General features: G+C 49.8%; 1 protein-coding gene across 5 annotated transcripts in view; it reads right to left on the reverse strand.

Annotated features, from left to right (window-relative positions):
• Positions 1-26,108, reverse strand: part of Snph (syntaphilin) — a 40,802-nt gene extending 14,694 nt beyond the window's left edge. For 4 of the 5 annotated variants that reach the window (XM_087651049.1, XM_087651048.1, XM_087651047.1 and 1 more), the window contains exons 1-2: positions 25,939-26,026; positions 25,631-25,737 (exon numbers count right to left, since the gene is read on the reverse strand). The gene's annotated coding sequence lies outside the window, so the exon portion shown is untranslated. 5 annotated transcript variants of the gene reach the window in all.
• Positions 26,109-26,207: the final 99 nt, after the last annotated feature.

Genomic DNA, 26,207 nt, shown 5'->3' on the forward strand with positions numbered 1-26,207 from the left:
GTTCATAATACAATGGTTTAGAACCCCATGCTAGATCATGGAGCTAGACCAGATGATCCCTGGGGTATCTTGTTCCCACATTCTGACTTAGGGCTGTTTGCAAAACAAGGGACTGGGGAATGAAGCCGTCTTGGTATTGACTGGATTCCCAGGTCACTTTCTGCGACTCTAAGATTAGGAAGCTGCAGTTCTCGGGGACCCTGGCATCTTACTCAATAGGGGGAGCAGCCAGGTGCTCAGGTCAGCCAGTGTTCTAAGTGAACATCCCGGAATATATCTCTGAAGGTGTTTTTTTCCCCAAAGCATCAGCCATCTATGAAAGAAGAAAGCAACCCCGAAACCCCAGAGAACAGAACGGGCTGAGCTTATGACTCAGCCTCCAACAGCTGTGCAAAGCAGTGCATGGCAGCCAGGGAGGGACCCATCTCCGCCAAGGCAGAGCCTGGAACATTCTTCCCTGGCAGATACAGCAACGTGTGCTCCTTGGATGCTAATGCAGGGATGGGAATGGAAACAGGCCTGGATGCTTGCCAGCAGCTACCCTCCAACCTCAGAACTTCAGGGCAGCTCCACTGAGGTGGCAGGCCAGGCTCTGCAGGCTTCAGGGCAGTCTCATTCTCCCACAGAAGCAGACTCAAGTCCAGCCTTCCCACACTTAAGATGGTAGGTGTTGGGGGTGGGGTGTGGACTTCTCTAGATCACTTCCTGTCTCTGGCACAAGCCACTCCCAGCACTGAAACCATTCAACAGAGCCATTGGATTCTGTGTTCTCACTGTGGCAACCCCAGAACAGTGGCAGGACTGTTTCACAAATTGGCCAAATGCTGCAGGGGTTCCCAAGGCAACCAGGAAAGGCTGGAGGGCTGAGGCGGCTCCACCGGACTAGTCTCTGATGCCTCAGCACTGGTCCCCGGCCGAGGCCGACACACCAACTGAGGAAACTTAGCTCTGGACCTCTAAGCAGGGCAGGCTCAGGCTTCCCCCTCCATTCCAGCCAATGGGGTCCTCCCATCCGTTCTACTCACAGAAGGTGTGCTGATTAGTGACTGTCAGCACTGGGGATGAAGAAAGTGTGGTTCTGGGTATCTGTGGGGGAGGGCAGCATTCCGGAGCAGAGGAGCTAGAAAAGGCCACCCTGAATGTGGGGTCTCCATCCCACAGGCTGGGCCACAGAGCAGAAGACAGAACAGAGTCTATATACACAGCTATGCCCCTCTCCCATGGGCTAAGAGTACTTAAAACTATGTACAACATCATCCCCTTTTCACTTTGCTGAGATGTTTTGTCCCAAGGACAAAAACTGACTAGAAAGTCTGAAGGTGTGTGTGTGTGTGTGTGTGTGTGTGTGTGTGTGTGTGTGTGTGTGTGTGTACAGCAAGACAACGGAGACGACTCCCCAGACCAATAGACCATTTCGGGCTTTTTGTTTGTTTGTTTGTTTTAGAATTCTTTACTCTTTTTTAATTAAGAAGATTTATTTTTATTATGTTGTCTGAGTGTTTACACATGTACATGTGTATCACATGTGTGCCTGGTGCCCGTGGAGGCTTGAAGAGGACTTTGTGAAGCACAATGTGGGTGCCGGGAACCAAACCAGGGTAAGGCCGTTTGTTAAGGGATTTGGAGGCTGAGGATGTAGCTTACTAGCAGAGGCTTACAGAGTATGTGAGAGACCCCGAGTTAAATCTCAAGTACCTACCTAATAGCCCCAAACAAGGGGGATGTTTACAGGTTCGAATTCTGAGATACAAAATTTACACGTCCACCAGGATTGCTATAAGAAAACAGGTGACAGCAAGTACGGTTACGAGCGTGGAGAAACTCTCATGCACGGCTGGTGGAAACCACAGTCTGCGAGTCCTCTACAAAGCTAACCGGGATGGCCTGTGAGCCTGCAATTCCACCTCTAGATAGATTTCCCAAGGAACGAGGCAGGCACTGAAACACTGTGCACAGGCTTGTCGCAGGTACATTACATGTCAGTAGGAGATAATGTGCTGTGTTGCACATTCGTGCACCAGGATTTCAGCCATCGGAAGAAATGAGGGTATAGCATGTGCCGCAACTTGAGTGAGCCCCGAAGACGTTGCATTAAGTGAAAGAAGCCAGATGCAAACATGAGTACTGAACAGCTCTGTTTACATGAAATACCCAACATGGGTAAATCCAGACAGACAGAAGTCACTGAGTGAAGCCACTTAGTGGTTGCCAAGAAGAAGGGGAGAAGAGAAGCAGAGAGCAGCTGCCGACAGGAGTGGGACTTCTCAAGGAAGACAATACGGATGCTTGGGGATTAATAATGGAGCTGGTTACACAATTTTATGATGTATGTTCTCTTGGTGGTATATTCTTCAGAGGGTGAATTTTATGGTCCATGAACTACACCTCAGTTTTAAAATCCCAATCAAGATAAACCCACATAATCTCTATTTTAGATGAACCGTTGCTAAAGGAAGGAGAGGACGGTTCAGATACTGGGCAGTAGCAGCAGGGCAGGATGGAAGGCCAGCTTTCTGCCCTCACCTGAGGCCAGAGGCAAGCACAGTACAGACACTACTTCCAAGGAATTCTTCCTGTGCCTTCCCTCTAACCTGAGCAGGACTACTCTTACCATTCTTATAAGCAAAGGAGAAGCCCTATCCAGAGACCCCTGGTCTTGCCACTCCTAACTTTCTCTTCTTACAGCCCAGGGACAGTGCAGGCCTTCCCGAGACCCTCAGGAGCTCCGAGCTGCATTACATGGTCACTGGTGATGATCCAGGGCCTGCCTCACTTCTCTCAAGTCCAGCTGCTCCAGGTACCTGCTGTAGCTTCCTTTGTTTATGGGTCTCTTTGAGACCCAACCAAGGTAAGAAAAGAGTGATAGGCAACCTTGGGAAATCAGAATGCTTCTTCCCATATTAACTCTGAAAGGGATCTGCCCTTCTTTATAGATAATCTGTATACATCTCAAGAGAGTCTGATAAGGCATTACCTGATTCTGAAGTTACAAGTACCCTCTTCCAGGCCAGCTGCCCAGGGACATTCACCAGGGCAACATCTGGCAGGCCTCCTACACAGGCAGGGAGCAGTAGGGGAATCCTGGGTCCACTCCTTCCAATCCCAGTTGCTCCAGGATAGACCTTGTGCAGAGACTAGGGAGAGGTGTATGAACAGAGGGGTCATGGTGCCAACTTCAGCTTGGTAACCTCCTGGCAGATGGAGGCCCCCGGCAGCCTTGCATATGTTTTCCCTGTGCTTCCTGACTGATAGAGCTGTCAGGCTCTGCAACTCCCCTCCTGCCTCTCCTCCTCTCAGCACAGGAAGAGGATGATGTCCCATCCCTGTGCCTTCTCTCTGCTCTTTGGGCCTTGGCTCTTAGGATCCTAGGCTGTCATCATTACTTATGCCAGTACCAGTCTCAAATACCAGCAAGGGGCTAATGTGGCCTCAGAAGCTGAGCATGGAAAATACCTCAGGGAGAATTTGTCACCATTTTATCTGCAAAGAAATGAAAATCCCCCAAGAGCAGGTGATGTGTTTGCAGTTGCCCAGCAAATGGGAGAAGTGTGGGCCGGCAGCTGGATTCCAGCAAAAGGTCTTTTTCACCCATTCTACCACCCACCCTCATTTAAAAGCAGACCGAATTCAATAAGGAAAAGGAGGAGAGATTTTCCAAAGGGGAAGCTTTAGGAGGAACACTGAGAGGTAAGTGCTCTACCAACTTTAGGGCAGGTACACAAGGCAAGAGGTTAAGACTGAGCCCCAGGGGAAAAGGGTCCATTACACTGTGAGTACAGTCAGAGAGGTTTAATCCCAAGCTCCCGCTGATTCAAACACGACTTAGGGTCTGTTTTCTTTCTGGTCAACGAGGAACAGGTTCACGCTTTGGGATGAATAAAGACACCGCTTAAGAAACCGGTTCCTTGGGAGCAGGCAGGGAGAAGCCAGAGAGAGAGAGAGAGAGAGAGACAGAGAGAGAGAGAGACAGAGACAGAGAGAGACAGAGAGACAGAGAGACAGACAGAGACAGAGAGACAGACAGACAGAGAGACAGAGACAGACAGAGACAGAGAGACACAGAGAGAGACAGACAGAGAGACAGAGACAGAGAGAGAGAGTGCAGTGCCCTTGAAACTCAGCCCAGCTAACCTTCTAGAGCTCTGTTTTGCTCATGGGGCCTGGATATGCAGATGTCAGAAGTTGTACCTGGGACCACAGTCCCTTTTCATGGAGACAGCTCTCCATCAATTAGTGATCAGAGAGCCTTCATCAGCTGGTAAAGTCGAACCAGGACTGACATATAAAACCAATCTTCCTGACCCCACCAGCATTTCCTGACAGTCAATCCAGTGGCTCTCAATACAGTTCCTCATGTAGTGGTGACCCCCGAGCATAAAATTATTTTTGTGACTACTTCATAACTGTAATTTTGTAGTGAATCACAATGTAAGTATCTGTATGCAGGATGTCTGATATGTGACCCCTGTGAAAGCATCATTTGACAGCCCTAAGGGTCGTTACCCAGAGGTCCAGTCCACTGGTCACACTTTTGTTAGCAGAAAACCAATGGCTTGTGAAGCCTGCAGTATGAGCAACGGTACCATAAGGCATGACCCTGAAACATGGCCGGCTCGTTCTGATCCCCCCAGCACTCACGGCATGCTGCTTCTGCTGGGAGCCAAGTCGAATCTGTGTTTCTGAGACCCGCGAGCTGCGTACAGAGATGCAGCATGGCTCACCCAAGCGTGCCCTGTGTTACCCACAAGCCCTGCCCCTCACTGCAGGCTCCTCCTCCCTCCTCCGTGCTTGCTCTTTGGAGCTGCCAGCTGCCCTGCCTGCTTAGCAGCTGGTCCCCGTCCAGCTGACTGCTGGTGGCCTTTCCCACACGGAGCTGAAACCCTTCAGGTCCAGGAAGCTCCCTGGCTCTTAGCAAGGTCCAGCATCGCTCGCACTGGCTGGCTGAACGCCAGACAGTAGCAAACCCCTCTCCAGAAAAGTCCTCCAGAGAAGCTGTCCTGTCTCTTGATTTAGTCATAACACGCATTTTCAAGATGCTCTGTAAGTGGAGAGTCTGCAAACACTCAGGCCCCGCTTAAACGTCTTCTGCCTCAAAGTTTTTACTCACGGAGAAACCAACTAACTTAACAGAACCAGCCTGGCTCTAGGATCAAATGCACCTGGGTTCAGGTTCCTACTGCACTGGATCCGTCTAAGTCTCAGTTGGCTTTTCTGCAAATGGGGCTGATTACACTTGTGCATGGGATAGCAATGGTGGGCTCAGCAGCAATAAAGGCTGCTCCATGCTGGCAGAGCCCGCACAGAGGACGCCTGTCTGCTATCTTCATAACTATTGTAAAAAATGTTATAACAACAACAATAATGTACGTGTGTGTGTGTGTGTGTGTGTGTAGAAGAAAACCCACAGAAGTAACTCAGGTTGTCACGCTTACAAAACAAATGTTGCTACTTGTTGAGACACCTCACTGGGCACTATGTGACTCTGTGTGTGTGTGTGTGTGTGTGTGTGTGTGTGTGTGTGTGTTTGTGTGTGTGCGCACATGACATGCGCATGTGAGTGTAAATGTATGTACTTCTGTGTGTACAGAGAAGCAGAGATTGGTCTCTGATGTCTCTGTCACTCTTATTTTTTGAGGCAAGGTATCTCCCTAAAATCTGGAGCCCACCAATTAGCCTTCTTGGCCTCTCAGCTTTGGTGACCACCCCCTCTCAGTTCTGGGGCTTACAAAAGTGTATGGCCATAGCAGGTTTTGTTCCTGGGTGCTGGGGATCTGACCTCTGACCCTCATGCAGACCTGGAAAGGGCTTTATTCCCTGTGCTGTCTCCACAGCCACTATCTTCCTTAAAACACACAAACACACACACAACAAACACACAAACAAAACCAAGATGGCTTTTGTTTTACATGTATGGGTACACACGCTGTATACGGGCAAGTGTGGTGCTCATGGAGGCCAACAGAGGGCACTGGATCCCCTAGAACTGGAGTTACAGTTAATTGTGAGCTGCCATGCGGGTGCTGGGATCCAAACCCGGGTCCTCTGGAAGAGCAGCCAGTGCTCTTAGCTGCTGAGCCATCTCTCTAGACCCACGTTAATGTAGTGCATATATTTTATCGTTATCCCAATCCTAGTTCTTTTTGTGAATGCATGTGCATGTGTGACATACATATTTGTCATGTGAATTTATACATGTGTGTCTGTGCATGTGTGGAGGTGATGGTGTCTTCCTCAATCACTCTCTACACTGGCTGGACCCATTTCTATCTCTCCAGCACCAGGATTGCAGACACTGAATCCTGTTTTTCCCATGGGTGCTGGGCCCGTGTGTTCAGTTTTTATAACACTTTACTGACTGAGACATATTTCCAGGCTTTTCAATCCAAAATCTTAATGTATGATGTTAGAACGATTTGCATTTCAGAGGTTCCTGACCTCATAAGCATTGCATGTGTATGTGTGCATGCGTGTGCATGTGTTTATGTGTCCATGTTCCAGTGTGTGCACATGCATGTGGCGGTTAGAGGTCAGCTTTGAGAGTCACTCCTCAGGAGTCATCTATCTTGTCTTTTGAGACAGGGTCTCTCTCACTGGGCTCACAGCAGGCTAGCCAATGAGCTGTTTCCAACACTTCTGAGCTGGCCTTAGAAGTGTGTGTCACACGCACAGCTTTCAGAGGTTTCAAACTCAGGCTTTCACAGCGAGCACTTTCAGGACTGGGCTATCTCCAAATCCAGCTCCCTCCAAACATTTTTTCCACCTTGGTTCTAGCTGGGGCGGGTGGTGTGCAAGGAAAAAGTCAAAAGAAAAAAACCCACAAGCCAATAACTGTCTAGCAAACAATGGCCCTTCAGGACACTGCTGCTTGGGTGTAAGATAGCACTCCAAGATTAGCATTCCTGAAAGCACAACTCTCTAGTCTTTCTGCAGAACTCTGCTTCTCGGAGACTAACAGCAACCCCACTGCTCCAGCTGCAGAAACCTCTGATGTGCTTCAGGGGAGCTGTGGCACCCTTCCTTCCCTGCTAGAGCTGCCAGTGCCCATCCACAGTGTCAGCCGCCACCAGCTGTCCCTGGACACAGAAATCCTCTTAGCCCCTACAATCCCATGGCAAGCCAAGTCCCCTCAGAACAGGGATCAGACTGTGGCACCCCCTTCAGTGAATGCCTCCCATCTAGGGACGCTGGCTGATCTAAAGTCCTTGACATCCTTTTCTTTCCATCATCGACTGTCTTCATCCTCTCCTACTGCTCCCCTCACCCACTACACCTTCTCACAAGTTCCCTCCTCAGGGCCTTTGCACTTGCTAATTCTTCTGCCTGGAGAGCTCCGCCCCCACACCTCTGTTCAGCACTCTCTCTCTTCCAGGAAGATCTTTGCCCCCTGGGTGTCTTCTTAAATGCACCCCATTTAATATGATGCAAGCTCCCACCCCGGTCTCCCTCTCCCCTCCCACACTTCACTGCTCTCTAGCATCCTCGGCGTCCACTAACATATTTATACACCTATTTGTCCACTATCTTTATAAGCTCCAGAAAAGTAAGACATGGGCCCATCTCGTCCTTGACTGTGTTCCCAGGCCTTAAGCTAGTACGGATGCTCTGCCCAGAGCACACCCACCACACTGGCTGAATGATAAGAGTGTGCACTGGCTTTTCAGCAGCGGAGGCAGCGAGGACTCCGTTTGCACAGTCACGGTGTCTTCTTGCTTGGTGCTTCGTGCAGTGGGCCATCTTTCTTTCAAGGCTGATTCTACTCCTTGGCAGAGACCTGAGCACAAAGCTAACAACTGGATCTCAAGGACAAGAACGAGAGCAGCCGTTTCGTGCTCTACAATCAGTCTCTCCGTTCACCTCCCGCCCTCTGCAGCATGGGCATTGTCTAGAACTCAGAGCTCATTCCAGCTGCCCCTCCAAATTATTTCTCCCCATCTTGTTGAAATCCCATTTGAAACCCCAAAGCCTGATGTCAGATCTTAAAACCTAACATACGTGCTTGCTTTTCACTATTCATTGATTTTATATTTGTAAAGCCATCTACTTGCCGGTATTTCTTTGTAGTCTCAAAATTAATAAAAATGTAATACTCAAAATTAATTTCAACTCTTCCCCAGTCACTCGCACACAGGCATGAGTTTGAGTGCATGCCATGTCCTCAGTTGACCACAAGACAGCGTCATGACGTATTTTACAAAAGAGATTTATCCTAGGTGAGTGTTTTGCCTGTGTGAATGTCTGCTCACCATGCACACGAAGGCCAGAAGAGGGCATTGGATCCTCTGGAACTGGAGTCACAAAAGGTTTTGACAAATGGTGTGAGTGTTGGGAATTGAACCCAGTCCTCTGGAAAAGCAGCCATTGCTCTTAACTACTGAGCCACTGCACCCCAACCAGGTGGCTTCTTGGTCAACCTCATCTACTGTAAGCACAGAGCTAGTCGAAGTCTATGAATGACCAGATCTGCAACCCTTTCGCTTGTGATTCCATGGTTGAAATGATCGCCCCAAGCCTTTGCTAAATTACTAGCTGGTGTCCCTCTACACAGGAGAGCTTGCTCACAAAGAAATACATTGGTCGGAAATACTTCCCGCAGGGATGAAGCACAGAGCTGTTGGGTATGTGTCTTTGGATATGAATTGATATGTACTAAATAAGATATAATTTAGACAGAAACCCACATGAGGCAAGGTTATGCGTGGGTGAAGATGTGACAGAGACTGGCAGAAGCCTAACCCTGTGATTCCTTCAGGCGTAATGGTTTGATACTGGATAGTTTCTAGTTTGCTGTAACTTTGTAAAGTACAGTACCACAAATCTGACAGTTTACCAAAAACAGTTGTGGTGGTTTGAATGTACTTGGCCCAGGGAATGGCACTATTAGGAGGTATGGCCTTGTTGAAGGAAGTGTGTCACTGTGGGTGTGGGCTTTGGGACCTCCTCCTAGGCTGCCTGGAAGCCAGTCTTCTTCTAGCCGCCTTTGGAACAAGAGGTAGAACTCCCATCTCCTCCAGTGCCAGGTCTGCCTGGTTGCTGCCATGCTTCCTGCCATGACAAGAAAGGACTGAACCTCTGAATGTATAAACCAGCACCAATTAAATGTTGTCCCTTATAAGAGTTGCCACGGCCATGATGTCTCTTCATAGCCTAAGATGACAGTTCAATTTATTTTTCACAGATGTGCACACAGTAGGTCTAGCTGTAGCTTGTATGTTCCAGGCTTGGTACAAAGCAATGCTATTAGCACCAGTTCAGGGGGTCCCTTGTGGTAAGTCAGACCCCTCGGGATTCAAATCTTAGGCCAGGGTAGCTGTGTGCCCTCAGAACAGTCCTCTCAGGGCCAAGCGCCTTAAATGTAACTAAGGCACACTGCTGTTGTGACAATAAAGGCCAGTGCCTGGCATAGAAACTCTTAGCACAGGAGCACGACATAGCTGGGCTAGGACTTCCAGAAAGTGGCACGCTAGCCTTTGAAGACTAAGTATTTGGCAAGAGCAAGCACTAGGGCCACACAGAACCAAATCTTCCACTTTCTCCTCCTTAGCACACTGGCCTTCCCACTCGTGCCTAGGCCCCACCATGCACTGACTTTATCCATCAAGAGTCTGACCCAGAGCATCCGAGTCAGAGTGTGTTCAGATATTGGCATCCACTGCAGATCCAAACCCACCCACCCATCTATCTATCTATCTATCTATCTATCTATCTATCTATCTATCTATCTATCTATCTATCATCTATCTATCTATCTATATCTATAACTCTATATATATCTTCATATTTTTTAAAAAATTTAGCATGGTTTAAGAATTGTCCATATGGTGCAGTCTTTATAAAACGTGTTTTCTGGGGGCTGGAGAAATGACTCATCGGGTAAAGTACGTGTTGTGCGAGTATGAAGAGCTGTTGGGATCTCCAGAATCTTGTAAAAGCTGCACACAGAAACGTGTGTCTGCAATCCCAGTGCTCTTAGTGAGAACAGTAGTAGAGACAAGAAAAGTCCTGGAAGCTAGAAGGCCGAACAGCCTTGCAAGTGAAGGTGAGGGGCTGACACACAGGGTTGTCCTCCACACAAGTGCTGGGGCATGGCTGTGCCCATACTCACACACACGAGCGTGCACCACGCACCCACACCCACATCAACACAGACACTCGAGCATACGTACAGTGGTTTATGCCTTGCATAATCTTCCATCGCTGGCCCACGATGGTTAACTCTTCCCTTTTGCTAACCACGAGTACTTTCTCATTACCAAAGCCAGTGCAATGCTCTCTCTGTCTGTAGCTATTGCTCCACATTTAATGTTATTTCCTCATGATGGATCCCTGGGTGGATTCTAGGACCAAAGAGTCTGGATGTTCTCCCAACCAAACTGCTTTCTTGAAGGATCAGGTTGCCAGCTGAGTCCTCCCACCCGTGACATCTGCACAATGGCTGGGTTTTCTGCGTTGTAAAACCACTGTTCCTGACAGAAGCCTTAAAGGGCAAAGTTAAGCTCAGACACAAGAGCCGTTCGATATTATTTTGCTGTCCGTTTTCCTCTGTGGCCAGTGTCTTCACACCTATGTGGCAAGAGGGAAGAGTGTTTCTGCAGGAGTCAGAAGGGAGTCCTTGAACAGGGTTCTGAAGAATTCCTAGGAGCCTCCCGTGAAGGTGCTCTCTTAAGTTTAAGGATGGGGTCAACAGTTCCAGAATGCTGTGGTGGCTGGGGACTGTGCAGCCACCTTCAGTGGGGACACAGGGGCCGTCGAGAGCAAGGCTGGGCCAGGAGGTAAATGGGTGTTGGAATGCTAGCCGGTTCAACGTCAAGCCAGGTTTAGTGATGAAGGTCAGGTTTAAATCACAGTGTACGGCCTTGCACCAGAGATGAGGACAGGTTCTAGTCTAGCAGGTAAGAGACAGGTTAAGAGGGCCATAAAAGCTAACATGAGATGGAAGGGGAGGGGCCAGAAGCAGATGTGGCTTCAAGAGGAAATCAGGAGGTCCATTCTTCAGGGCCAGAAGAGATGGCCTACGAGGGACAAGGAGAAGAGAATAGCGGTGATTTTGTCTAGGCCTCTGGGAGACCATGGACACCAATCGCTTCCTCCTAGGGTTCACGCCTCCTCCTCCTGTATTAGTGCAACCTTAATTTTGTTCAGGGATGGCCTTTTGACCTCCTGGTGCGTTGGTCTCTACATCCATAAAGTGAAGGTTACACTTCTTGCCTCTCAGAGCTGTTGTGACATCACAACCTCACCCCCACCCTCAAGCCTTCTTCCCAGCTACCTTGACTGAGTTCATGTGGGGTCCCAGCCTTGATCATGCAGTGTCCTCTAAAAAGCTCTTGGGAGTCTCTCAGGCCTCCCAGTCTGCAAGATCGTCCAGGCAGGGAAACTGTGAATGGCTCTACATGGGTCAAATCCATAGCTCCCAACATTGCCCCTCAGAGTGTTGCTCCACCAGAAGCTGGCTTATGAGCCTAGACAATGCCTCCAGGCTGTGGAAGAGCTTTTGCAGAAGAAGGAAAATGCTGCCCCTGTTCAAGAGAGCCAGGGCATAGCAGAGAAGGCTGCCAGGCATCTTCCTGTCCCATCCAGGCCAGGGCCAAGTCCCACAGCCCTTTCTGAATGCGTACAACCCCTTCTTCCCATCCCCCCCATTCCATAGGATGTCAATGACACAGACCCACACTCCTCAACCTTGGATGGGGATGGAGAGCTAGAGCACTCAGCTCTCATCCACAGAAAGGCTCTGTTGTCCATCTTATAGATGAAGGAGGCAGAAAGGACCCCAGACCCTCCCACAGTTGCAGGACTAATGGCACCAGGAACAGTTTGAAAAATCAGAGTCATGGATGAGCTCTGACTAAGCTTCCACAGGGTCTTTGTTTGCACAGTGAGGTTCTAAGTACCCGTGTCCCATAGATAGCTCCAGACGCTGACCTGCAGGGACTGTAAGGTGTGTTCAACTTGCATCCCTGAGCTGCACCAGGCCTAGGACTGATATGAATATGACCCAACACAAAAAGATATATGTACTTAAAATATTATATTTGGAATTTCTTTTTGTAAATGGTTTATGCAGTTCTCGTGTGCAGAACTAAAGAGAGAAAGGAAAACATTATGCTGCAACGTCAAAAGCTTACGCACACCTGTGGAGAGCAATAAGAACTGGATCCAGAAAATGGAGGTATATGTGTGTATGTATACATATATGTATACATATATGTATACATACACACATAATGAAACTCTCTAGGTCCTGGAGGGTAAGCCACAGACTAAAACTCAATATTCGCAAAATGTAAGTATTTGACAAAGAACGTGAATGAAAAAATGAATAACCAACAGCTCAGCAAGAGCCACAGTACCCCCTTTCATGGGAAATATCCAAATAGACACTTACCAAAACTGATACACGGGCTGCCAAGAGCATAGGGAGTGGTCCCACCGTTGGTCACTAGGAAAGGCAAGTGAAAACGAAGGCCACAGAGAAGCACCCTCCTTCACACATCACCATAACAGCTAAATGCCAACCACTCCAAGTGTAGGAAAAGACATGGGGGAACCAGGATTCTTCAGGATTCTTGCAAACTGGCATGGGACTGTGGACTGGGCCTGCTTAGTTAACTGCATGTTTTTCAAATGATATGTCCATTTAATTACAGGAATGACGCTGAGTCCCACATGGCCTTGGCGGGGACAGATTGGCATGGTTCCTGCCCCTGGGACAGGGCCAGCAGGCATGGTCCTCCATGAGTGTCTCTGGCTGCTGTGTGAGGCAAGTCTGTATAATAATGTACATATTTTCACAGTCCTCTGAGGAATGTCCTTCCTGTTGATGTTAACGACTCCCTGATCATCAGAGAGCAGGAGACCGGGAGGCAAAGGTGCGCCTAAGGTCTCAGCAAAATGGCAAATGCTGGGACCTTCTGGACAGCTCTTAAGGCTGTGGAGAAGACTCTAAAACTATGGGTTTGAAAATATATAATTTCTCAACTATGCAAAAAAAATAAGGATGCAAAGTGAATCATATGGGGGACTTCAGGAATCTAAAGGGACAGAGGCAGCTGCACTGTGTGCCAACTTGTCAGAAAGGTGCTAAGGAAGGCGAGAAAGAGACTTAGGGAGTGGGTTGCAAGGTTTTTTGTTTTGTTTTGTTTGTTTTGTTTTGTTTTGTTTTGTTTATTCTTACAAAGGCAGACAAATTCCTGAGTTCAGGATCTGCCTGAGACAGAGCGAGGTTAGGCCTGAGTGTGGTAGAAATGGTAATTAATTTCAGGACAGGGTTCCAGCCAGGTAACTTAGCATCTGTGCTTGACAGAGGCAGGCAGAGCTCTGAATTCTTTTGCAATATTAAAAGGAAACGTCTGCTTGCTCTTCCCTAAGAATTAAGGGGCTGGGGTCACAGGATGCCGATTCAATGGACAATCATGGAGTAAATGACTAGATTGATATGGAAAACAAGAGACTGGGCTTATGATCTGCAGAAGATGAGCTATCCAGAGAATTTCGCTTTTAGAATAGCAGGAGTGAACTGCTTGAAGAACTAGCACAAGCAAAACGTGTGTGTGTGTGTGTGTGTGTGTGTGTGTGTGTGAGAGAGAGAGAGAGAGAGAGAGAGAGAGGGAGAGAGAGAGGGAGAGAGAGAGAGAGAGAGAGAGAGAGAGAGAGAGAGAGAGAGAGAGAGAGAGAGAATGAGAGAGCAGACTGGAAGCTGTCTCCAGCAGAACACAGGCTGCCAGCATGGACCCACAATTTGACTTTTGAGTCATTTGTTCTTGAGGCTTCTAGACACCCCTTCCTCAGAACCCCTCTCCAAGCTGAAGCTGGACTTCAAATAAACCAAGAAAACAGTGTGTGTTCATCAAAAGATCTGTGTAAAAATGTTCGCAACAACCATGTCTGTAGCAGCAAAGAAACAGAAAAAAACCCACGACCAACAAGACATAAATGAACAAACCAGTCACGCTTGGTCTTTTATGCGTACAATGGAACATTACTCAGCAACAAAAACAAACAAACCAGTTTTTACCTTTTCAGTGTGTGTATGTGTGTCCATCCATGCATGTATGTATGCATGGATCTGTGTGTATACATGTATCTTTGAGTGTACTCACATGTGGGGACATCTGTAGACACCAAGAGTCAATGTTGCATGTCATCCCGTGCCTTATTTCTCGAGATGGGGGCCTCTACCAGGACCTGGGCCTGGCTACTTTGGCTTGGCTTGCTGGTCAGAGAGTTTCCAGAATCCACCTGTCTCCGCCCCACCCCCACCCCCACCCCCACCCTAGGGCTGGAGTTACAGGTGTGCACAGTCTCACCTGGATTTTCATGGGGTTCTAAGGGTCTCACTTCAGGTTCCTACGATTTCCAAGTAGGCACGTTACCCTCTGATCCATCTCCCCGGTACTCCAACGATATCATCTATTCATATATACAACAGGACTCCAACTAACGACTGAATGAACAAAGCCACACCCTCCAAAATGTACACAGTAGAGTTACATTTCTAGAAACGTCTAAAAGCACCCTCCCCGCCCCCATGGGAAGCATTGCTGCCCGGCACGAGGGGACAGGACTAGAGAGTAACAAGTTACAAAGAAGCAAGAGAAACTTCTAGGGAACAGGAGGGAATCATCATCTTAATTCTGAGAGTGGTTTGCCCAAATGACCTCACGGGATACTTTAAATATGTGCAGCTAGCTGTTTACTGACTACACTTCACAGAGCTAGGAGCGGAAGAGAGGGGAGGGTGGGAGAAATGGGAGGAGGGGAGGAGTGGCAAGCACGAGTCTTAGGAAGCTAAGCACACAACACACATATACTCTGAGGGAGAAGCTGCCACAGGGCCTCTGGGGTAACCAGAAAACCCTGCTGGCCAAATAGCTCATCTGATGGAGACACCATGCCTGCTTGTCATCTACTCACTCAGCCCCTCACAGAGTGCTTCCTGTGTGCCACACGCGCCCCCCCCCCCAGGCCACAGGGGATACTCTTGCCCCAGGAAGTCCTCCGGAGCAGCCATGATGCACCCTTCCCAAATCTAACAAACACAGGCTCCAACCACTCCATCAGGGTTCCTTTCCCAAGCTCCATCTCAGCTCTTCTTGGCTGGGATTTTATAACTGTGCCACTTCAAAGCCTCTAATTAGCTCATGACTGTAACAGAAATCTGCCTTTTATCACTGCTAAACAGACATCCAAGCTGAACCCTAACTAATAATCAACTAATGGGAGCCAAGGATTCACAGGATCTCAGAAGCGCAGAGCAGGAAAGGACGTGGGGGCTCCAAAGCCCACCAATTCAGAGTGACTGACAGTGAGTGACAGCCTCTGAGTGACATTTCTCTAGGTGACCCTCCTGTTCTGCAAGCACCTGGCCTGTTTAAACCCCCGTGGGGAGGAGAAATCAACTGAACAGACTTCCCCGGAACTTACTGTGCATCTACTATGGGCTAAACCCTACAGGGGCACAGATGGGCTTCCTAATCCAGTTTAATTTCACTTCAATTTGCTCCTCTGAGGCTAAGTTTAATTACATTGACCAGTTACCAAAGAGGTTACAAGGCCAGACAAATAAAATGACTTGTTCCCAGCAGAGCCTAAAAGGGTTAACCAGGACATTCTATTTGTGCTTTCCATGGCTGACCACTCAGAAAGTCTGACAAAAGGCCCAAGATAGCCTTAACCTGAGCCCTGCTCTTGATGGAATAGCTGATCTTTGGGACCCTTCCAATACCCGCCTCCTCTCAGTTCTAAGGGAGGGGCCAATCTCCCCCTCAGTCTTGGAGTTCCACAGAGGAACACATTTTCTTGGCGGTAGCAAGGGGCTATCTCACCTCTGACCATACAGAGCTAACATGATGGGAAAGGCCCAGGTTCTAAGGAGGAGTCGTGGGGTTCAGAAGTGGATTCCTAAAGAGACAGCATCTGACCTGGGCCTTGAACACAAGAAGACACCTACCAGGAAGAATGTTACATAATGAGGAATTGGGTGAGTGAAGTAATAGAGGAAGGGGAAGTACAGAGCAGGGACCGTTGATCCGGAACACATCAAGTCCAAGGTCGCTTAGGGACTTTTCTGAAGTCACACACCATCAAGAGTCCTTCGGAGCTCTTTGCTCGCCCTGGTCATGAGCTTCCTTTGAAAAGCCCAGGTGAGAGCTGAGGAGTGAAGAATGGGTGTGCACAAGTCTCCTCTGAGAGCAGAATGAGGGAGAGAAAGATCAGAAGACAAGGGGAGGTGAGAACTGGGGTTCTGGAATCGTCCCTTTAGATCCTAACGCTGTCTGTCCCTGGTGGGCTCTCAGGACTGGGTCTGTGCAGGCAGCAGTGTTTTGTCATTGGGGCTTTGAGAAGGGGAGAGGGGCTAAGCCTGGGGAAGAAGGTGACTGGGAAGCAGCTTTGGGAGGCTACTTGGTGCACCCTGGGCTGCTTTCACACAGGCTCTCAGGAGAGCATCCATCTGCTCTCTGGAAGGAACGATTGGTCCTTCTCTGGTAGATGAGAACATGGCCAAGGATTTCACACGATGCATCTCAGACCCCAGGCTGACAAACAGCAGACCTGGAAGTCAGTCAGACTGGACTCTGAAGCCACTGCCCACCATGAACTGTGAGGGGCTCCACAGGACTCACAGCCACTTCAGGGAATTGATCAGCGGCTTCACTACACTGGCTCAGGACCCCGAAGGTGACGAGGTGTTCTTTGTCACACAACTGACTGTGTCTCACTGCAGAGGTGACGTTCAGCAGGCTTCGCTCACACTTAGCTCAGTATCCAAAGTCTGCCACTTCCAAAAGGGAAGGTGGTGTGTGCGTGTGAACAGTACAAGGGAGAGAGGGATGTGTGGGGATGAGAGGAACAGCACCAAATTGGTTTCCCTGCAAGGCTGACATAGGACTTCCAGGGCCTCCATTGCCAGAGGGAACGAGGATGAGCCCTTTGCTGGGAGCCTCCGACGGAACACCAAACTGGGTTCCTGTGTTTTGCGGTCCTTCTCCTCTGCCCTCCCTCAGCCCTTACTCTGCCAGGATTCTGGTCCTCCTCCTCTAAGGCCTTCCTTACAGCAGCTTACAGCTGCTCTTTCTCCTGGGAACACGATGGTACCTATTGCTTGCATTGCTGTGCCCCGTCCTGGAATTCCAGACCCTCTGCACTGCAGGATGAGTCAGGCTCAGCCTCGACTCAGTACCCTATCATCTCGGGAGCTCCTTCCAGGACACCCCGGCCTATGGGATCAGCCCTGACACCAAAAGCTAGCTCTGAAGACTCATTATCTTCTCCCCACCCCCAATAGATTTATTTATTATTATTTTTAGTAATATGGAGCTGTGTGCAGGTTCTCTCAGAGGTCAGAGGTGTTCGATCCCCTAGAAATAGTTACAGGCAGTTGTAAGATGTGGGTGCTGGGAACCAAACCCAGGTCCTTTGGAAGAGCGGCAGCTGCTCTTAACTGCCGAGCCTCCTCTCCGGCCGCAAACACGCCATCTTGTTGCTCGTTAGTTGTTATCCTCACCTCAGCGGTGAGAATGTGCTCTGTGCTAGAATTTGCCTCCCTGGATGACACCTGGCAAGTACTGGGCTGGGCTCTGCCTTCAGCGCTATGGAGGCTGTCTCCTAGGACTCCGGATACCTGCAGAGGGTCCCCTGCGGAGCCCTGCTTTGTTTCTACAGTATAGGAAGCCAGGAGGTCAGAGTCCGGACCCCTGCCATGTTGAACATAAAACCTTGGGCCAACTCCCTTTGGAAGTCCCAGCTTCCCAACTGTGATAATGCGCTTACCCATGCAGCAGCTCCAGCCCATGGGCCATCAAATGAATAGCTATCCAGAGGCAGTCAGACGGAGAACAGTGCCTCAATGCCAAAACCATGTGACAGCTGTGCAGTCTTGGGCAAACTGCTTCCCCTCTCTGAACCTTGTGATTTCCACTATAAAACATGGGTCACCTATGATGAAGGGCCTTGGTTGGCGATCTTTTGGGAGGCAGGGATTGAAAATCGGACCCAGCTATGGTCTGGTAAACACACAACTGTGTCTCCACCTCTGACCCGCGCCCCTGAGCCCTTAGACTCCTTAGCTGTTTCTCTTTCTCCTAGCCAGTCTGGAAAGTCTTTGCCTTTCATCTGGGTTTGCCAAATCTCCCAGGCCAATTGCAAGGCAATTTTTTTTGGTTCTTTTTTTTCGGAGCTGGGAACCGAACCCAGGGCCTTGCGCTTCCTAGGTAAGCGCTCTACCACTGAGCTAAATCCCCAGCCCCACAACATATCTTTTAGTAGCATTTCTATGTAGCAGGCCCTGTATATCATCTACCCACCCACCCACTCACTAACCCACCTACCCACTTATCCATCCATCCATCCACTCACCCATCCACCCACCAGCCCACCCACGCATCCATTCACCCACCCATCATCCGTCCGTCCGTCCATCCATCCATCCATCCATCCATCCATCCATCCATCCATTCATCCATCCAACTCAGCCAGGTTGGAGAGCTCCCCAAGGACAGGGAGCACACCTTGGACCTGAGACAGATGCTCAGTAGAATGGATGTAAATGAATAGTTGTATCATTGCCTCCCCTGACATGTCCAGAATAGTCTTATCACATTTGGTTGCTTGATGAATATTTGATTAAGCGGGGCCACAAGAATGCATCTGCCATCAGTGGCTTTCATCTGAATCTTGGAAGGCCCTGAAACCATGCTCCTGGGTTTCCTCCTGCTAACTAGAAGCTCCTCTGAGGCCCTTCTTTTAGAACGCTCTAGGCTTCCTCTGCCACCAGAGTCCACTTTCCCCGAGTGGCCACGTGACAGAGCAGCATGCAGATGGCCTGCTGGCTGGCCAGGTTATATTCCACTCAAGCACAGGACAGCAGTACCTCAGCGTCCAAAGACAGAAACTGCTTCACCAGGGGCCTTTCCTCACGTCTCCAAGGGGTTGTGCCGGGCTTCATAGGCCACTCAATAAGACCCCCTACTAAAGGTGCCAATTGAGGTTCTGGAACCTCCATGGTGGGAAGCGTGGTTAGGGCAAGTGGGTACAGGAAGCCTCAGTCCCCAGGCAGCCCTGACAGTGCTGTTGAAAGTGAGGGGCCCCGGTTGGGGATTTAGCTCAGTGGTAGAGCGCTTGCCTAGCAAGCACAAGGCCCTGGGTTCGGTCCCCAGCTCTGGAAAAAAAAAAAAAAGAAAAAAAGAAAGTGAGGGGCCCCAACTAGGGCCTTGGAGGTCACAGAGGCAGGGACAGTGAGTGCAAGCTGCCCAAGCAAGGCCTTTCCAGCTTTGCGGAAGGGGCCTACCCTAGCACGAGCCTGCCTCCCCAGATGATTTTCATTCTCCACAGACCAGCCAGCGACGGCTGAACACTGCATGCCTAACACTGCAGGTTTCTGTCAGAGGTCACCGATGACCTAACGGACATCCTTCAATATGTGCACTGGAAATATTACCTCACTGGTCACATTTTTTAAGACTGAGCTTAGTCCTAACAGTTATCCGGGTTTCTGCCTTACAGATCACCAGATCTGAGAAGACTGGATTGGCATCCCTGCAGACATGAATGACAGAGCAAGACAGCAACTGTCTCTTTCCAGAGAGCAAGCACTACAGCCCAGTCTTCGCTCTGCCTTTGCAGAGAACCGCACCAGAGGGAGGCCCTTGCTTCAGTTTCTATTGGTAAATAGACCCTCTAATAACCTCAGCAGAGAGAGACAAGGGAACAGACTCAGGAAACCAGATGAGGATTAAGATCTTTCAGGCCTGACTCGGGCCAACAACAACATTTGCCTGAGATAAACTAGAGCAAATATGGATAACGAGTTAGGGCTTTGTCCATGTGTTATTTTGGGGGCTAGAGAGATGGCTCAGTGGTTAAAAGCTTTGGTTGTTTTTGCAGAGGACACGTTTGAGTCCCTGACCCTACACGGTGGCTCACAACCATCTGGAAGTCCAGTTTCAGGGGATCTAATGCTCTCTTCTGACTTCTGCGGATACTAGGCATACAAATAGTGCAGACACACATGCAGGAAAAACAGCCATACGAAAATAATTATATAATGTACTATTACCACCACCACCACCACCACCACCACCTGTGGTGCTGAAGAAGGACACTATGGATTTTTGCATGGTGGGCAAGGGCTCCACTCTGAGCTATGCGCCCAGCCTACAGCAAGATTTTTTTTTTAAGATTTATTTATTTATTTTATGTGAGTACACTGTCTCTGTCTTCAGACACACCAGAAGAGAGAATTGGATCCATTACAGATGGTTGTGAGCCACCATGTGGTTGCTGGGAATTGAACTCAGGACCTCTGGAAGAGCAGTCAGTGCTCTTAACCACTGAGCCATCCCTCCAGCCCGCAAGATTTTCTAAAAGGCATAATATACTCAGTTTGAGAGGTATCTTTCTGGTACTGAAGCCTGGGAGGTGTTCAGAGGCTCTTCTCGTACAATATGACACCACAGAACTCTGGGCATCATCTGAAATGTCCTTATCTGGCAAAATAAAAAGCTGGCCAAGCTAAGCTAGACTCCCAAAGGTGCAGACTTTTGTGAACGCACGTCCTTGCTACATAGCCAGCCTGTCCCCATATGACAGAGCAGGCTCCTGCTGCTCCTCCTGACCCAAACCCAAACACACAGGAATCTATCTATCTATATCTGAGGTGTTCTATCTTTCAAGAGGTGGCTTTGAATGGAGCCATTCCCAAACATTATCCCTCTAGCAAATCCGCAGAGCGTTTGTTCCTGCCTCATGTTCCATTATCTGAGTCTTCCTCAAGTTACAGGTACCTGGTCCCTACCCACCCCACCCCACCCCACCCCACCCCACCCCCCATCCCTGCCCCAAAGTGGTCACAGAAGAAAACAGTTGTGAAGTCCTTAGCCCATCGGAGCTTGAAGGGCCCTTGTTCATCTCCACCTCTGACTGTCTCTCTATCTGTGTGTCTCTGCGTGTCTCTGTCTGTCTCTGTCTCTCATCTCTGTCTCTTTCTGAGACAGGGTTTCTCTGTGAAGAACAGGCTGGCCTTGAACCCAGAGATCCACCTTCCTCTGTTTCCCAAGTGCTGGGATTAAAAGCATGCACCACCACTGCCTGGCTAACCTCTGACTCTTAACTCTGCAGGTATGGAGAGGTAAGAGGCCTGATCTCAGGCTTGGCATCGAGTAGACAGCAGGATGCAGGGAAGGGTTCCAGTCTTGGACTCCTCATGCTGGCTCTTTCCCTCAGGCTGCCTCCCAGAGACTCCTTTAGGGTTGGCTCAGTACCTCAATTCAGACGACAGTGCTGGGCATGTGACAAACACTTCATAAATATCCCATCCATTAAGAGATGTAGAGCAGCCTGGGAACACAGACTTCCCTCTTCAAGGACTCTTGGCTCAGTGTTACCAGCACTGAGCACCAGCTGCCCACCTCTAGGGCTTGGGTGGCCTAGACACAGAAAGAGTCCACATGACTCAGAAATTGTGTTGTTACTGAATGGTTCTGGCCCCTGCCCTTTTGAGAAATCTTGAACAATGATGCAGCTTCTCAAGGTAAGTGGTTCTTCCTCATGCATGAGACACCGAGAACTGTTTGGAGGAAAAGCTCTGAGTCTTCTGGGTAGTCACAGACACTACCAGCTATACAAGGTACAAAAAGACTACCTTGTGTGTCATCACAGACAGACAATAACAACAAAAAAGTTACACTTCTTCCAAGTGGGGTAGCACACACTTATAATCCCAGCATGTAGGAGGCCGAAGCAAGAGGATCCTGAGTTCAAGGGCAGCTTGAGACCCTGTCTCGCAAAAACAAAACCAAACTTAGCAGATCCTGTTTCTAGACGCCTCAAAGGGTCTGATCTTCCTGGGATAACTATATAATTCAACCAAACAGTGTTATAGAATGACCATAGGTGGTCCTTCTATGCTACTGGAAAATAGAACTCCCAGGCCTCTAACACTGTTGGGACTGGGAAGAATCTTACTATCTTTGTTCTCAAACCCAGCACAGGGTTTAGAGATGCTAATCACATCGGATCTCTAGGTCTTCTTGACTCACTGTGTGGGAAGGACCTTCTACTCTTTCTCTGCTCCCAGATGATGTTTGCCACCATACCTCCTAGACATCTTTTCAGATCTGCATATTGGACTTCTTGAAACTCAGGATTGGCTCTAGATCTTTCCCATACCCATGCTCTTGGCCCAGAGCCTAGCTAATGAATGATAACAAACACTGAGCCCTGTTCAAAAAGACTGAGAATCCCTCTACCCTGTGCTGGGATAGGTTCACACTGAGACTCTGAGCCGGCCAGCACATTCAGTCTGTTTGAGCCATGGGGACACTGTCTCTCACCCAAGGTAACCCATTCTAAGGGAGGGCTCAAACTAAAAGCACTTCCTTGACTCCCAAACCCATGTGTCCCCAGCGCTATACTCGTCAGGTTCTGTAGCATTTTAGTTGTCCAGCTCTGGGCAACACTTAGCCTGTCTGCCTGGCATCCTCACCGCAAAATCGGTAAAATGACGGTGTACGCAGACTACACATTAGGATGGTCTGAGCAGGAAATAACTGAAACCAGGTTGGGGTACCGCACAGGGAGCACCCAGAAGGCACATTTGTCATGGCTGTCATTGAGGCCTCCTTGAGAAAGGGAACCCTCCATCCATCAGCTAAGCAGAACTCACAGCAAGAGCTCTGCAGCCCTGACTCACACACTCTTCAGCCCAGCCCAGCACCGTCCTCTGCAGCAGTCATCCTGGGGAGATGTGTGATCTGCCCTCACAAGCCTTCACAGCTTTCCTGGCTCCTAAATCCATGCCTGTGTGCAAGGGCACACGCACATGCACGCACACACACTCACATGCCACACATACACACATGCCACACACATACACATGCCACACACCACACACACACCACATACACACATACATACACACTCACACACACATGCCACACACACTCACATGCCACACACACACTCACATACACACATGCCACACACACACGCCACACACACACACACCCACACACACCACACACACGCGCCATTGCAAAGGATAGGTGAGAGGCGGCAGGATCTGTGAAAGAGGCAATGCTTCTGAGCCAGACCGACCACCACTTCTTCCTGGCCATCCCTAGGCCCATCCCGTGTCTCTCCAAGCCACAGTCTCCTCCCTTACTAGTAGATACAACAAGGACCACCCACCTACAGTGCTCTGGCACTGTGTATTATAACTGATATTAGGAATAATACACAGTCACCCATTTTTATTTTTAAAAGTCCTCTTAACAAAATTTCAGAACCAGAAGGGGCTCAGGGATCATCTAGCCCAATCTCCTCAGTAGATGGATGGAGATGAACAAATACTAAAATAATGAAGCCCAAGGTCACACGTGGAGGTGGCACTTGGATGGAGTCTGGGACCTGGGTCTCCTGACCTTCTACTGCGTTCTATATTAGCTTGGCTGGCTGCCCTGTGCAGCTCCCCTCCTGCCCACGGTGATGGCTGGAATCACTCTTCCCGACCCTCTCCAATCATGGCTCACTAGCCAGTGCCATCTGAACCCTGACCGCCAGCCTTAAATTCTCAGACACATCCACTTCCTTTACCCCTAAGGAGGAGCCTTAGCAGTGCAGGTAAGATGTCTAATGGTAACAGTTAGTGCTGTTAGTATGTTGCATGGGTAAGTGTTAGTAATCTCAATATATACTAATCTGAATATTAGTAATCTCAATGCCATGGCGACCAACACCTGACCTTTGAAAATCAACTCACCTCAGGCTCTTCCCCAATACAGTTGGTTTGAAGGCCTCATCAATGTATTTAACTCAACACTTATTAAGCACCTACTTTATGCCTTGTCATAGGCCAAAGGCTGGAGACAGGGAAGCCAAGGCTGGGCCTCTGCCAGGAGAAGCTCATGGTCTATCGGGGATTTAGGGCAGAAGGATGGGAGGGTGCATCACACTCTTTTGACCTAACTGGTGCCGCAGCAAAAGCTCCACCCCACCCTGTTGGGAACCTCCTTTGTGTGGCCGGCACAGGGCAAAAGGTGTCTGGAATAAACTAGAGATAGACAGGATGGGTGGTCGGCTGAGAATGACAACAAGAAGGAAATGGAAAATAGGAAATACGGGCCCCAGAACGTGACTTTCTTCCTTCGGTCTCAGAAGAGATTATTCTAGGGGAGGCAAAGATTGAGATCTGCGAGCCTGGTTCCTGCTCTCTGCCAGCGCTCAAGACCCATGTGCTTCTGTTCCTGTGGGATGCCGCCCATGGATGACAGGGTCTTCCAAGCCAATGGCTGGGTTATACATGACTGCAGGCAACCATCATTTGCTACAACTGTCACAGCTCCTGTGATGGAAATGCTTTCATCCCCTGATTGCTCTGCAAGAATCTGGTGGGGTAAGAAGAACTCCCCTCTCTCCTAATTTGCCTTCAAATGCTGAATCCTTGAAAACCTACTGTGTGTCTCAAGCTGTTATCGCAAGAGCTTCCATATGAATCTCATCTCACCCTTAACACTCTAAGGCAGGTACCCTTCTCCCAGGTTCACAAGTGAGGGAGTTAAGGCTTGGGGAAGGGAAGTAACTGTCAGGGCGCGGGGTATTCCCCAAAGAATCCTCTGATGCCTCCAGTGTGGTGAGACCCACAAGGTCAACATTTCACTCTAGAAATCCAAAGTCAAAAGGGAATAACCAAGGGGACCCCAATTATTTCAAGGGCCTAAACTTGAATGGTTTTAATAGACAAGTCTCCAGAGTTATTGAAGCCACGCTCAAGTGATATATTGAAATTGTACGGTTCATCTAGCCCAGCTCCGGCACAGAACAGACAAGCAGACAGACACCCACACCCAAAAAATAGTAAGATGGCTACTTGGAGCCAACCAGCAAGTTAAGGCCCAGAACCTCAGGTTCTCTTACTTCCTTACACCCCTCGACTTACAGAGACTAGCATTTTCTGGGAAACTCCTCCAACCCACCCAAGTCTGTACCCCAAGTTGGGCAGAGAAGGCTAAGGAAACAGGCGGCACGTGACCAGCAGGCTCTCCACCCCTGCAGAGTTGAGGCAGGGGAATGTGGGGAGTTTTCAGGCTGGCAGGTGTTGCAAGCCGTCTGGCTCCCTGCTAGGGAGTGGAAAGAGAAAACAATATATACCACGGAAGCTCCAGGGAGACTGAGGCAAATTTCCCACTCTAGGGATCATGGGAAATTCTACCAGATCTACTGCAGGGCTCTGATGTTTTTCAGTGGGCAAGATAGGAAGGCAGTCGTTGACGCTTGACCTTGGGGTGGGTGTGCGGTTCCAAAGAGAAGCTCACATGTTTGCAGAATGCCAGAAGAGAAAAACAAACAGGAAGGGCGAGGGGTTAGTTCCCTAAAACCCACCTACTAGATGTTAAAGAAGACCCTGGGCGTCTTCCCTACTGAAATCAGCATCCTCTAATTAATTAGTAAATTTCACGCTAGGGAGAGGGGTGCTTACGAGGATGTAGGGGGATGGAGGGAGGCTAGGGATGAGTCACGTTAATCCCCTCCTCGGCTGGTGCCCCTACAGGATCGCGCCGCAGCAAGCGGTCTCAAGCTGTCCCCGGCGGCCGCGGAGCCACAGAGGCCCCCTCCAGCCCCGCCGCGGCCTCCTCACCTGGGTCCACTCGCCCTCCGCAGTCCCGCCGGCTCGCACGACTCCGGCGCAGCTTGGCGCAGCGCCTCTGCAGTCGCTGCAGCAGCCGCCTGACGATGATCAGCAACCTGCGGCGGTGGGGAAGAGAGAGACAGGGGCGGGTGAGCGCCGGTAGCCGCAGCCTGCAAGCTCGGAGGACACGCTGCCCGCCGCGGGCTAGGGCAGTTCCAGTGCTTGGCCGGCGCCCCGCACCCCCGCACTTGCACTCCTGGGTGCGGCGGGTGAGGCTGGGCGGTGGGCCCGGAGGTCCCCGGGGTCCTTGTCATCACCTGCGAAGGCTTCCATGGTTTAGGCTGCCCCGGGAGGGTAGCAGGATTGCTCTCCCGAGCCCCAGCTGAAGGTGGCTAGCGGGTGCTTGCTGGGGCTGGGGCTGGGGGGAGGGAGAGGTGGAGGGCGGGGGAGGAGAGGTGGATGGAGGGGATGAGCCAGTCGGAAGCTCGCCGGCAGCTGCGTAAACCTCCCGTCTTCACTTTCCTTCTTAAAGAGATAGTTGGTTTCGCTCTGAGAGCCGTGGAGCCAAGACTTCAACACGTAGGCA

Source organism: Rattus norvegicus, chromosome 3 (assembly GCF_021556685.1).
Source record: "Rattus norvegicus strain SHRSP/BbbUtx chromosome 3, alternate assembly SHRSP_T2T, whole genome shotgun sequence".
Lineage (NCBI taxonomy): Eukaryota > Metazoa > Chordata > Mammalia > Rodentia > Muridae > Rattus > Rattus norvegicus.